General features: G+C 47.5%; 1 pseudogene; it reads right to left on the bottom strand.

Annotated features, from left to right (window-relative positions):
• Positions 1 to 10172: 10172 nt before the first annotated feature.
• Positions 10173 to 12310, bottom strand: LOC147971560 (flavin-containing monooxygenase FMO GS-OX-like 8 pseudogene; annotated as a pseudogene).
• Positions 12311 to 15102: the final 2792 nt, after the last annotated feature.

Below are 15102 nucleotides of genomic sequence, written 5' to 3'. Positions count from 1 at the left end.
CATAACAATCATCATAGCAATCATTCTTTGGTAAGCCCGAAGGGAAATTAAACAATGTATGAGTTGAAGAGTTACTCTCATTAGAAGGTGGGCACAGGTAGCTAATCTGCTCTTCCTCCTTTTGTTCTTCGCTCTCCTCCTCATCTTTTTCATCCAATGAGCCCACAGTTTCATCAATTCCTTCTTCCATAGACTCCTGCAAAATATTAGTCTCTTCTTGGACAATGGAGGAGTCCTCAATATATGGTTTAACATAGGCATTAGAAGCATAATTATCATAACAATATTTAAGTATGGCAAAATTTTCAGATTTGTAAAGAGTAGCATCATACTTTCCAATCAAAGAAGCAATTTCATAAGCACCCTTAAAAGCAACAAATTCTTCATTTTGTTGAACATCATAGTAATTATAAACACCCTTAGCATACGAAGATACGATTCCATTATCACTAAACTCACATTGGAAAGGAAGGTGTTTCTTAGGGTCTTCAAAACAACAAGTAAAATCATATATTTCACATAAATTCCAAGCATAGCATTGCAAACAATGAATTTGATCCAGTAAAAGTTTCCTTTTTTTAGATAAGCGGTGTCGCACATAACAAGCATGCTCATCTAAAGTTTTGCCCTTAACTAAGCTAGTTGGGGTTTCAGCCCGAGCACATAGGGATCGAAGATTATCCAAGTAAAAAGCTTCAGGGGTGTGATAGATTTCGAGTGGTTCTTCAACCATTGGTTCAGTAGGTACCTCTAATTTTTTTGGTATTTTGCGTTTCCTACCCATAACTAAAGATAGAAAACAAGAGCACAAAATAAAAACTACTTAGTGATAAAGCAAACAAGCACACACGAGAATATTCACCCCACGCTATAACTCCCTCGCAACGGTGCCAGAACAAGGTCTTGATAACCCACAAGTATAGGGGATCAATTGTAGCCTCTTTCGATAAGTAAGAGTGTCGAACCCAACGAGGAGCTAAAGGTAGAACAAATATTCCCTTAAGTTTTATCGACCACCGATACAACTCTACGCAGGCTTGACGTTCGCTTTACCTAGAACAAGTATAAAACCAGAAGTACTTTGTAGGTGTTGTTGGATAGGTTTGCAAGATAATAAAGAGCACGCAAATAAAAAACTAGGGGCTGTTTTAGGTAATGAAGCAATAAAGTTAGTACAACGAGTGTGGAAAAGTGGTGGTAGGAGTTGCGAAATTGTCCCTAAGAAATTGACTACTTTACTAGACCAATAGCAAGTTTTATGTGGGAGAGGCCACTGCTAGCATATCATCCCTGACTTGGAATTCTATGTACTTATGATTAGAACTATTAGCAAGCATCCGCAACTACTAACGTTCATTAAGGTAAACCCAACCATAGCATTAAGATATGTTGGTCCTCCTTCAATCCCGTATGCATCAATTTCTATGCTAGGTTGAAGCTTCTGTCACTCTTGCCCTCCAATACATAGTCCTATCAACATACAACTAACCCTATGGTGTGATCCACGCCCGCGCTCAGATGATGGGTACCAAAGGACAACAACATAATGACAAGCAAATTAAACCAATCATAGCAATTCACCAATTACTAATAGGACAACGGAAATCTACTCAGACATCATAGGATGGCAACACATCATTGGATAATAATATGAAGCATAAAGCACCATGTTCAAGTAGAGGGTACATCGGGTTTGCGGGAGAGTGGACCGCTGTAGATAGATGGGGGAAGGTGATGAAGATGCTGGTGAAGATAGCGGAGGTGTTGGTGTAGATCGCCGTCACACGATGATGGCCTCGGCGGCATTCCGGCGCCACCTGGAGAGAGGGGGAGAGGCCCCCTTCTTCTTCTTCTTCCTTGACCTTCACCCTAGATGGTAGAAGGGTTTCCCCTCTGGTCCATGGCCTCCATGGCGGAGGAGGGGCGAGAGCCCCTCCGATATTGGATCCGGCTCTCTGTCTCTCTTTGTTTCTGCGTTCCAGATTCTGGCCTTTCACCGTTTCTTATATTCCCGGAGATCCGTAACTTTGATTGGGCTGAAATTTTAACACGATTTGTATCCGGATATTGGCTTTCTTTCGGCGAAAGAAGGGCACCAACCGCCTTACGGGGTGGCCATGAGGGTCAGGGGCGCGCCCCTACCTCGTGGCCCCCTCGGGCATCGTCTCACGTTGATTCTTCTTCCCAAAAATCACATACATTCGAAAAAAAATCTTCGTAAATTTTTATCCTGTTTGGACTTTGTTTGATATGGATTTTCTGTGAAACAAAAAAACATGCAACAAACAGGAACTGACACTGGGCACTGGATCAATATGTTAGTCCCCAAAAATAGTATAAAAAGTTGCCAAAAGTATATGAAAGTTGTATAATATTGGCATGGAACAATCAAAAATTATAGATACGACGGAGACGTATCATACATTACCTGTTGTCCGGTCTAGCAAAAATCAACACAATCTTGAGGCATACACTGTTGCCCAAATCTGGAGATCACAAGATGATTAGAGGCCATTCAATCAACTTGCTGCAGATATTTGATGTGCCTCAGAAATTCAAGGTCATGAGTCTAATTGTTGAGACAATCAAGAGGACAGCTACTGATCAAAAGAGATCTTGTGGGTATGCTCCACACATTCAGTTGCTCATCAACTCCAAGATGGGCATATGCACTTATTTGTTGGACAACGAGAACTTATCCTTGAGACTAGAATTTGAGGATAACACAGTTGTGATGAATGAGAATGATCCCACATCAGTGCAAGCACAAGAGAAGAGAGCAAAGGCAAAGGCTGAGAAGGCTGCAAAGATGTCAAGTGTTGAGGAGGCATCTCAAGTTTTTCTGAAGTCAAAACAAGATCAGCTTGCATATCTAATTCAAGCAACTTTGAGGATTGAGAAGGGCTTGTCCACCCTGAACAAGAATCATGAGACCTTGGGGAGGATCATAGAGACCAAATTCTATGATCTTGATCTTAAGGTAACTAAGATGCAGTCAGCTGTTGAGCAGCTCCAGGAGGAAGCAGAGGAGAGGAAAGGGCAGGCTACTGCAGATGCTTTTCAGAGAGTGCCCACAGGTCAGAGATCTGGTGCAGTGCCAGTGCCGGACACTAGAGCAACTACTTCCTAGAGAGACGCATAGCACTATGCATTTTCAAACTTTTTGGTAACTTGTTGCTAAAGGGAAAAAATGCATAGATCATAGGCTTCGAGAGAGAGTGTTTTGCTTCTTTGTCTCTCTTGCTATTTGGTCGATACTTTTGTGTGTGCTCATTTGATACTCTTTATGTCTGTGTGTGAGATACTTGTATGATCATGTGTTTGATCATATTCAACTATAATGCTTGCTTGGATGATATTATCTTTGCTATCTCATATATGATCATTCACTTTGCTTGGTGATGGGTGCATGTTTTAATTCCTATCATTTTGAGCACTCCACCAAGATGTATGTGACATGGAAGAGTAGCCCATGATCCTAATTGATTGTGCATTTGCATTCAAATGCAAATTTCAAATAATGCACAAATTTAGGGGGAGCTCTTGATTATCACATACTTCTCAAAGCGATGATGTATTTAAATCTCATTATCATTTGTCAAAGCTTTGATCTATATGTTGTCATCAATTACCAAAAAGGGGAAAAATGAAAGTGCAACTATCTCTGGGTGGTTTTGGTAATTACTAAAAACATATAGCTCATTGAACTAATGATATTTCAACATAATCATTTCAGAAAGTTCAATGATTGGCATGGCATGGATTAGGAATGTGTAACCCTCATAATGCTAAGGACACATATTGGCTCAAGCTCAAGACTCTACCTTTTTATTTTAGTGATCCAAGATCACATTGAGTCCATAGGAAAAGCCAATACTATTAAAAGGGATGAGGTGTTGCTTAATGGCTTGCTTGCTTAAAATGCTTAGTGATATGCTCCAAAAGCCCTCAACCACTTTCTCATATCCACATATGTCCCAAACCAAAAGTCAAACTCGGCCCTACCGATTTGATCTATTCGGTCCCACCGAGTTCACTTGGCATAGCCACTGCCAGAAACCCTAGTCACTTCGGTCTCACCTAGGGATCTCGGTCTCACCGAGATGGGATTGCAAACTCTCTGTTTCCCTTCATAACATTTCGGTCCAACCGAGATGAGTGATCAGTCCCACCGAGTTCGCAATGCAAACTCTCAATTTCACTTTCGTAACATTTCGGTCCAACCGAAATGAGCGAATCAGTCCCACCGAGTTTGCCTGACCAACTCTCTGGTTAGCTTATTACCAAAATCGGTCCCACCGAATTTGTGTAATCGGTCTCACCAAGATAACGTTATGCCCTAACCCTAATGAAATCGGTCCCACCGAGTTGACATGTCGGTCCCACCGAAAATCCTAACGTTCATATTTTGAACTAAATCGGTCTGACCGAGTTGCATGATTCGGTCCCACCGAGTTTGGTGATTTGTGTGTAACGGTTAGATTTTGTGTGGAGGCTATATATACCCCTCCACCCTTTCTTCATTCGTGAAGAGAGCCATCAGCACATGCCTACACTTCCAGCATTCATTTTCTGAGAGAGAACAACCTACTCATGTGTTGAGACCAAGATATTCCATTCCAACTATATGAATCTTGATCTCTAGCCTTCCCCAAGTTGCTTTCCACTCAAATCATCTTTCCACCAAATCCAAATCTATGAGAGAGAGTTGAGTGTTGGGGAGACTATCATTTGAAGCACAAGAGCAAGGAGTCATCATCAACACACCATCTATTACCTTTTGGAGAGTGGTGTCTCCTAGATTGGTTAGGTTTCACTTGGGAGCCTCTGACAATATTGTGGAGTTGAACTAAGGAATTTGTACGGGCAAGGAGATCGCCTACTTCATGAAGATCTACCCTAGTGAGGCAAGTCCTTCGTGGGCGATGGCCATGGTGGGATAGACAAGGTTGCTTCTGAATGGAAGTATGCCCTAGAGGCAATAATAAAGTTGTTATTTATATTTCCTTATATCATGATAAATGTTTATTATTCATGCTAGAATTATATTATCTGGAAACTTAGTACATGTGTGAATACATAGACAAACAGAGTGTCCCTAGTATGCCTCTACTAGACTAGCTCGTTAATCAAAGATGGTTAAGTTTCCTAGCCATAGACATGTGTTGTCATTTGATGAATGGGATCACATCATTAGAGAATGATGTGATGGACAAGATCCATCCGTTAGCTTAGCACTATGATCGTTTAGTTTATTGCTATTGCTTTCATCATGACTTATACATGTTCCGCTGACTATGAGATTATGCAACACCAGAGGAACACCTTGTGTGCTATCAAGCATCACAACATAACTGGGTGATTATAAAGATGCTCTACAGGTGTCTCCGATGGTGTTTGTTGAGTTGGCATAGATAAAGATTAGGATTTGTCACTCCGTGTATCGGAGAGGTATCTCTAGGCCCTCTCGGTAATGCTCATCACTTTAAGCCTTGCAAGCAATGTGACTAATGAGTTAGCTACGGTATGATGCATTACGAAACCAGTAAAGAGACTTGCCGGTAACGAGATTGAACTAGGTATGATGATACCGACGATCGAATCTCGGGAAAGTAACATACCGATGACAAAGGGAACAACATATGTTGTTATGCGGTTTCACTGATAAAGATCTTCATAGAATATGTAGGAGCTAATATGAGCATCCAGGTTCCGCTATTGGTTATTGACCGGAGATGTGTCTCGGTCATGTCTACATAGTTCTCGAACCCGTAGGGTCCGCACGGTTAATGTTTGATGACGATTTGTATTATGAGTTATGTGATTTGATGTACCAAAGGTTGTTCGGAGTCCCGGATGAGATAACGGCATGACGAGGAGTCTCGAAATGGTCGAGACATAAAGATTGATATATTGGAAGGTTACATTCGGACACCGAAAGTGTTCCGGGTGGTTTCGGATAAAACCGGAGTGCTGGAGGGGTTACCGGAACCCCCCGGGGAAGTAATGGGCCTTAGTGGGCCTTAGGGGGAGAGAGAGGGCAGCAACCAGGAGGTGCCCCCTCAAGGGGAGTCCGAATAGGACTAGGGGAGACGGGCGCGGCCCCTCTTTCCCTCTCCCTCTCCTTCCTTCTTCTCCTACTTGGACTAGGAAAGGGGGGGCCCATTCCTAATTGGAGTAGGATTGCCCCCCTTGGGCGCGCCCCCTTAGGTCCGGCCGGCCTCCTCCTCCCCTCCTTTATATACGGGGGAGGGGGCACCCCATAGACACACAAGTTGATCTTTTAGCCGTGTGCGGTGCCCCCTCCACAGATATACACCTCGTTCATACCATTGTAGTGCTTAGGCGAAGCCCTGCGTCGGTAACTTCATCATCACCGTCAACACGCCGTCGTGCTGATGGAACTCACCCTCGGCCTCAACGGGATCAAGAGTACGAGGGACGTCACCGAGCTGAACGTGTGCTGATCGCGGAGGTGATGTGCGTTCGGTACTTGATCGGTTGGATCGCGAAGACGTTCGACTGCATCAACTGCGTTACTAAACACTTCCGCTTTCGGTCTACGAGGGTACGTAGACACACTCTCCCCCTCTCATTTCTATGCATCTCCTAGATAGATCTTGCGTGATCGTAGGATTTTTTTTTGAAATATTGCGTTCCCCGACAGCTTCTTCGTGGACCCTTCGTGGGTGGAGCCCTCCGTGGACTCGCACAACCGTTACCCTTCGTGGGTTGAAGTCTCCATCAACGTGGATGTACGATAGCACCACCTATCGGAACCACGCCAAAAATCTCCGTGTCTATATTGCGTTTGCTCCCTCCAAACTCCTCCCTTACCTTCATGTGCAATGTTTTACATTCCGCTGCTATACTCTTAGACTTGCATGTGTAGGTTGATTGCTTGACATGTGCTAAGTTGTTAAAATCTGCTAAGACTTAAAATTGGGAAAAGGCTAGATTTTTATTTTGTCAAGTAGTCTAATCACCCCCCCCCCCCTCTAGACATACTTTCGATCCTACACAGTCCGCATCATTGCTACTATCATCTTTCAACTTAGTTTTCTCTAGGAACATATCAAAAACATAGGGGAGCTACAACTCGAGCTATTGATCTACAACATAGATATGCAAAAACTATCAGGACTAAGTTCATGATAAATTAAGTTCAATTAATCATATTACTTAAGAACTCCCACTTAGATAGACATCCCTCGAGTGATCTAAATGATCACGTGATCCATATCAACTAAACCATGTCCGATCATCACGTGAGATGGAGTAGTCTTCAATGGTGAACATCTATATGTTGATCATATCTACTATATGATTCACGTTCGACCATTCGGTCTCAAGTGTTCCGAGGCCATGTCTGTACATGATAGGCTCGTCAAGTTTAACCCAAGTATCCCCCATGTGCAAAACTGTCTTGCACCCATTGTATGTGAACGTAGAGCTTATCACACCCGATCATCACGTGGTGTCTCAGCACGACGAACTGTCGCAACGGTGCATACTCAGGGAGAACACTTATACCTTGAAATTTTAGTAAGGGGTCACCTTATAATGGTACCGCCGTACTAAGCAAAATAAGATGCATAAAAGATAAATATCACATGCAATCAAAATATGTGACATGATATGGCCATCATCATCTTGTGCCTTTGATCTCCATCTCCAAAGCACCGTCATGATCTCCATCGTCACCGGCTTGACACCTTGATCTCCATCGTAGCGTCGTGGTCGTCTTGCCAACTATTGCTTCTACAACTATCACTAACACATAGTGATAAAGTAAAGCAATTACATGGCGTTTGCATTTCATACAATAAAGCGACAACCATAAGGCTCCTGCCAGTTGCCGATAACTTTTACAAAACATGATCATCTCATACAATAATGTATATCACATCATGTCTTGACCATATCATATCACAACATGCCCTGCAAAAACAAGTTAGACGTCCTCTACTTTGTTGCTGCAAGTTTTACGTGGCTGCTACGGGCTTCTAGCAAGAACCGTTCTTACCTACGCATCAAAACCACAACAGTGATTTATCAAGTTTTCTATTAAAACCTTCAACAAGAACCGGCCGCAGTCAAATTTGATTCAACTAAAGTTGGAGAAACAGACACCCGCCAGCCATCTTTATGCAAAACTAGTTGCATGTTTATCGGTGGAACCGGTCTCATGAACGTGGTCATGTAAGGTTGGTCCGGGCCACTTCATCCAACAATACAGCCGAATCAAAATAAGGCATTGGTGGTAAGCAGTATGACGATCACCGCCCACAGCTCTTTGTGTTCTACTCGTGCATATCATCTACGCATAGACCTGGCTCGGATGCCACTGTTGAGGAACGTAGCATGCAATTTCAAAAATTTCCCTACGCTCACGCAAGATCTATCTAGGAGATGCATAACAATCAGAGGGGGAGAGTGTTTCCACGTACCCTCGTAGAACGAAAGCGGAAGCGTTTGACAACGCGGTTGATGTAGTCAAACATCTTCTCGTTCCGACCGATCAAGCATCGAATGTACGGCACCTCCGAGTTCTGCACACGTTCAGCTCAATGACGTCCCTCGAACTCTTGATCCAGTAAAGTGGCAAGGGAGAGTTTCGTCGCCACGACGGCGTGGTGACGGTGACGGTGAAGTGATCCGCGGAGGGCTTCGCGTAAGCACTATGACAATATGACTGGAGGCGTAAACTGTGGAGGGTGGCGCCGCACATGGCTAACAATCATTGTTGTGTGTTCTAGCGGTGCCCCCCTCATATATATAGGTTGGAGGGGAGGAGAGGCAGCCAAGGGGGCTCCCCAAGTAGGAGGAATCCTACTTGAGCACCTCCCAATTCGGCCTCCCCCTTCCATATCCATCCGGAGGGGGAAGGAAGGAGGAGGGAGGAGGGAAGGAAGGGGGAAGCCGAATCCCTCCCCTTCCTTTCTCCCTTCTTTTCTTTCCTCCCCCTTTTTTTGGCCGACATGGGGCGCACCAGCCCCTTAGGGGCTGGTCTGTCCCCCTCTTGGCCCACTAAGACCCATGTAGTTGCCGGAGGATGCCCGGAACCCCTTCCGGTGACCCGATATGCACCCAGTACCCTCGGAACACTTTCGGTGTTCGAATACCATCATCCAATATATGAATCTTTACCTCCCGACCATTTCAAGACTCCTCGTCATGTCCATGATCTCATACGGTACTCTGAACAACATCCGGTCACCAAATCACATAACTCATATAATACAAAATCGTCATCGAACGTTAAGCGTGCGGACCCTACGGGTTTGAGACTATGTAGACATGACCGAGACACCTCTCCTGTCAATAACCAACAGCGGAACCTGGATGCTCATATTGGTTCCCACATATTCTACGAAGATCTTTATCGGTCGTACCATAATGATAACATACATTATTCCCTTTGTCATCGGTATGTTACTTGCCCGAGATTCGATCGTAGGTATCTTCATACCTAGTTCAATCTCGTTACCGGCAAGTCTCTTTACTCATTCCGTAATACATCATCCTGCAACTAACTTATTAGTCACATTGCTTGCAAGGCTTATTATAATGTGCATTACCGAGAGAGCCCAGAGATACCTCTCCGATACTCAGAGTGACAAATCCTAATCTCGATCTATGCCAACCCAACAAACACCTTCGGAGATACCTGTAGAGCATCTTTATACTCACCCAGTTACTTGTGACGTTTGATAGCACACAAGGTATTCCTCCGGTATCCGGAAGTTGTATAATCTCATAGTCGAAGGAATATGTATATGACATGAAGAAAGCAATAGCAATAAAACTGAACGATCAATATGCTAAGCTAACAGATGGGTCTTGTCCATCACATCATTCTCCTAATGATGTGATCCCGTTCATCAAATGACAACACATGTCTATGGTTAGGAAACCTAACCATCTTTGATTGACGAGTTAGTCTAGTAGAGGCTTACTAGAGACACGGTGTTTTGTCTATGTATCCACACATGTATCAAATTTCCGGTTAATACAATTCTAGCATGAATAATAAACATGTATCATGATATAAGAAAATATAAAATAACAACTTTATTATTGCCTCTAGGGTATATTTCCTTCATGGACAGCCACACACGACACCGCAACCACAATGCAAAAGAGCCTACCCAAAAACTGAGAGCCTTGCCGTGTCTCGACCGATATCAGTCACCTCCGAAGAACAGCAGCTCCCGCCAAGCTTCTCTTGTCGACGCACCATCCTCCCTAAATGCCTAAGGTGTTGGCAAGAGGATGGCGGGACTCGATCCGACCTAAAGAAGGTATTGTCTTGGATTCACCGGAGATGACCGTACATTATGCCGGAGTCGATCGATCAGGGCAACGACGAGCACTGGAGGAGTGTAACATAGGATCACCATGTCCCCCGGCACGATGCTTCCAATAGAGGGACCACGTGAAAGATGCCGCCATCGTGCCGATCTAGCACCGAATCAATTGTGGAGTTCTCGTTTATGCCCATCCCGTCCCTCATTCCCAGTACTTTGAGCACCTCTTTTTTATCAACTTTCTTTTTGTCACAACCGAACCAGTTTATTTGTGGAGAAATTAACCACTTCCTCCCATCCAAAATATATGCCGCAGTTTTGAACTAGGGGAGTAGTTATATTCTTGTGAACTTGAATAGAATGAAATAAAATCTCGCAGTGAACCTCTGACGCAGTTCAGTTCAGTTCAGAGTGAACTACGCCTAGTCACCAGGTCAGAGCGAGCTAAGCTTAGGTACCGATGGTATGATTTTCAGTTCAGTCGGAGCTTAGCTATGACCTGGGCATCAAGGTCAGCTTCAACCGCAGCAACCGTAGTTTGATCTTCTTGGGCTTGAGCAGCTGCGCCGTGCCATCTCTGCAGGCCCTTCCGGACGTTCTCGCCGTCGTCCGCGCGGTCGCGGAAGGTCTCCATGTCGTTCTCCATGTTGGCGATGATGGACACGAGCAGCTCCCTCTTCCAATCCTCGATACGCGCGAAATCGCAGTACTTCTCCCCGAACTCGTACATTTTCTCAGGATCCACGCCGGCGATGTCGTGGGTGTACTTCTTCGGCACGCCGGCTGCGTCCCTGGCCCGGTAATACTCCTCCACGGACCGCAGCATCTCCTCCTCCGGCGGCAGCGCCCGCCTGTCGGACAGCACCTGCGCGACCCACTTCCCCTGCGCCTCGAAGAACCACGGCACGATGACCTTCCTCGGTATGCCGACGAAGGAGAGCGACGGCGCCAGGGACGGCGGGAACACGTGCTCGAACAGCGGCCCCACGCGGTTGTCATCGACGGTGACCGCGCCACCCGTGTCCAGGAACGTGAACGAGTAGGTGTACCCCGTGCAGTACATGACAGTGTCGGCGACGACGGAGGAGCCGTCGGCGAACGCCACGCGGCCGTCGGCGTGCAGGCGGTCTATCTGCGGGTGGAGGTGCAGGTTGGCGTGGTTCGCCAGCATCTTGGACATCGCCGGCGTCATGGCCTCCTCCACGGACTTGACAGTGAGGTGCACCTCCTTGGCGACGCGGCGGAGGTCCAGCGCGATGTCCTTGCCGCTGTCCCCGCACCCGACCATCACCACCACCTCGCCGCGGAACGGCTCCGGCGTCCGGTACGAGTGGCTGTGCAGCTGCCTCCGCGGCCAGTCCTCCATGCCGTTGATGCTCGGGAGCTTCGGCTGCGAGTAGTGGCCGGTGGCCACGACGACGGCATCGAACACCTCCTCCTTCTCCTCCTCGTCCGTGGCCGTGCCACCGAGGTGCACGGTTCTCACAGCCCATTGATGCGTCGACGACGTGGGCACGGCGGCGACGCGCGTGACCCTGGTGTTGAGCCTGACGGCGTCAGCAAGCCCGAACGCGTGGCAGAACTCCCGGAGGTAGTAGTACACCTCGCGGTGGGTCGGGAAGCGGCGCGGGTCGCGGCCGGCGACGCCCTCCCTGGGGAAGAACTGGAAGTCGGAGAAGCCCATGGCCTCCCTCGGGCTGATGAGACGGAGGCAGGCGTACATGCTGCTGTGCACGCGCACCGGCGCGGCCCCGGCCTCGAGCAGGCCGTCATCGTCGGTCCTCGGGTCGTACAGCCACTGCCCGCCGACGTCGCCGCTCTGCTCCATGACCGTCACGACGTGGCCCTCTCGCCGCAGCTCGCGCGCCGCCGCCATACCGGCCATGCCGGCTCCCACGACGCACACATTCTTCGGCTCCAGTTGCAGCGGCGGCTCAGCTGACACCATTCCGATCACCACGCACGCGCGAAGGAGGGAGTTTATGCAAAGTTCGGAGACGTGCGACTGAGCGAGCGAGTCTTGAGTGCTTAACTTAGCTTTATATAGGAGAGGAATACTAACGTTTAATTTTATTTTGCTGGCACTTTATTTTTTGAACTTTTTTGCTGGCACTTTGGTAGTGTGACGCTAGTCATCGACTGATGAACCGACAAGACCAATCCAGCTCCAGACTTGGTTGGTAATCTGTTGCTCCATTCAGAAATAGTAAAGGAGATCTTGCCTTGCACAAAGCGCACTATTTGTCTATCTTGATTTGCTATACAAGATTATCAAACTTGAAATAAAGGAGATCTCGATGGCTAGCTCAATCCCAACTACTCGTTTGTGCGATCTGCACAGCAACACAATTGGTGACCTACACCCAGAACATAGCGGAAAATGAAAGTAGATGCTCCATTTTCCTCCAGGTTTCTTTGATCATCCCCGATGACAAGACATCACAGGCAGCAGGCCACCAATCTATCATTTACCCGTCGAGTCGACGACGCTTTAATAATGCCAGTATAATAATGTATGTGAATGATGCACACGGACCACGAGCACATGGGCGATTTGATTTCAACCATGCAAGTGCAGGATCATTCGTGGGTATTATTTCCCCTAAATAACCCCTATTTGGATTTTATGCACCTCAATGTCCCTCTGAAAACTTAGAACGATGCTATACACACGATGTAGCCTGCACGATTTATGGACGATGTTGTCAATCTAGCCGTTGGTGTGAGGAGCAAACTGTAGAACATTGTCTATGCATCGTGCACGAATCGGCCAAGACTAGCATTCCCGGAGTAGTTTTGAAAACTTATTGATAAGTCTGCGTTAAGATGCAACTATGAACATTAACTTGATGCAGATTGATGGTTGGGCGGTGACAACGGTTACACATCACATGTAGCTATTATGGTCATGGAAAAGTAATGATGACAACACATAAAGGTTGTTTATGGTGTTGCTGTTGAATATATGTGTTGTGCATATCCATATATTGGGCCCACTTCGCGAAAATTGCCTTTGGAGCTCGGCCTCCATGGAGGCCTCTAAATTTAAATTTTAAATTTCATCGAAATTCATATCTTTACTTTTCAAAAAAATATGAAAAAAATTACAGATACACATGAAGGCATAACACACATGTGTGTAAATTTTCAGAGCAAAATACGTTGAAATGAGTGCTGTGTAAAAAAGATAAATCTGGAGCTTTTTAACACATGATACTATTCATCCTCCTAGGTCATGAATTTGTCTTTTTTGTATAGGTCGCATTTCGACGTATTTCATACTGAAATTTTACACGCATACACATAACAACATTGTTTACTTGCACAATTTTTTTTCAAATTTTTTTGAAACCAATTTTTTTGAATTTTGACTTTTTCGAAATAAAGGCCTCCATAGAGGCCGAGAGCCGAACGTCCATTCTCGCCCACTCGTAGTTTCTTATATAGTTGAGGTCGGCCACGACCTTTGTACATCATATATACGTGCCTTTGCACATGAGTAATACATCGTGCAATTCCCACAACATACATGATATCAGTTTTCGGGTTCTAACTCTAGTCTTCCGCCGTCGCCGCCGCCGCCCGCGCGCCTCTCACGCCGGCCGCCGCTGTCTCTCCTTGCCGCCACGCCTCCCCTCCCTCCCCGCACCGCCGCCCGATCTTGCTGCCGCCGCCACCCACACCCTATGGCCGCCGCAGCCCTCCTCTACCCGCTCAACCCGAGCCGACCGCCTACCCGTTGCCGCCACCCGCCTCCACTCCCGAGCCGCCTGCGCCGCCCAAACCCCGCCACCCGAGCCGTTCGCTGCCGCCGCACCACCCGAAGCCGCCGCCACATCAGAGCCACCCGCTGCCGCTCGTCCCAAAACCCTAACCCGTCACACCCGAGCCGCCCCACCCTCGCCATATTGTCCGTCATGTCCTCTGCGTCCACCAACTCCAACCCGTTCGCTGACGCCAACCCTCCCGACGTCAACGACATCGGCAACCTGAACATCTACGAGCGGGTGCCGGTTCGTCTCTCTCAGACGGATTCCTTCTACTATACGTGGAAGACATACTTCTCCCTTGTGTTCCGGGAGTATCATCTCGTCGATCACGTGGACGGTTCTGTCGACTCCAGCCTCGTCCCCTAGTTCCATGACTGGTCCACCATCGACACCACGATCATCCGGTGGTTCTTCCTCACCATCCCGCCGGACCTCTTTCAGACAGTCGTTCATGACGATGGTGACACATGCGCCGTGTGGACCAAGCTGAACGGGCTCTTCATCGACAACCAACTCAAACGTAGTGTTTTTCTGCAGCAAGAGTTTTTTGGGTGCCACCAGGACAACTCCTCCGTCGACGATTATTGTCGCCGCATCAAGACTCGCTGACGAGCTCTATGACATTGGCGCGAAGATCGATGACGACCTCCTCCTCGGCGCACTAACCGCCGGGCTCAACGAGGACTTCGGCAACGCCGCGGCGAACCTCACCCTCATCCCCAACTCGTCCTTCGCCAAGTTCATTGCATACCTCCGACTAGAGGAGCGACGGATGAAGCATGTGAAGGCGCAGGCCATCCACACCGCCCTCGCCGCCGGCACTACCCGTGGCGGGCCCCCGACGCCTCCCGCTGCCCCGACCGTGCCACCGCAGCCATGCCACCCCACGCCGTCGCCGTACTCGGTGCCCCAGCAACAGCTGGGGCTGCTCCCGCTCCCGTACGGGCCGCCTGCACCTCCCGCCCCTCCCGCCGAACAGCGTGGCGGGGGCCGGCGCGGTGGCCGCCGTGATGGTGAGCAGC

Source organism: Triticum urartu, chromosome 5A (genome assembly GCF_056163025.1).
Source record: "Triticum urartu cultivar PI428250 chromosome 5A, HENAU_Tu73, whole genome shotgun sequence".
In the NCBI taxonomy this organism is placed as follows: Eukaryota; Viridiplantae; Streptophyta; class Magnoliopsida; order Poales; family Poaceae; genus Triticum; species Triticum urartu.
The sequence above is the reverse complement of the archived record's forward strand: the minus strand, read 5'-3'. Positions and strand labels throughout refer to the sequence as shown.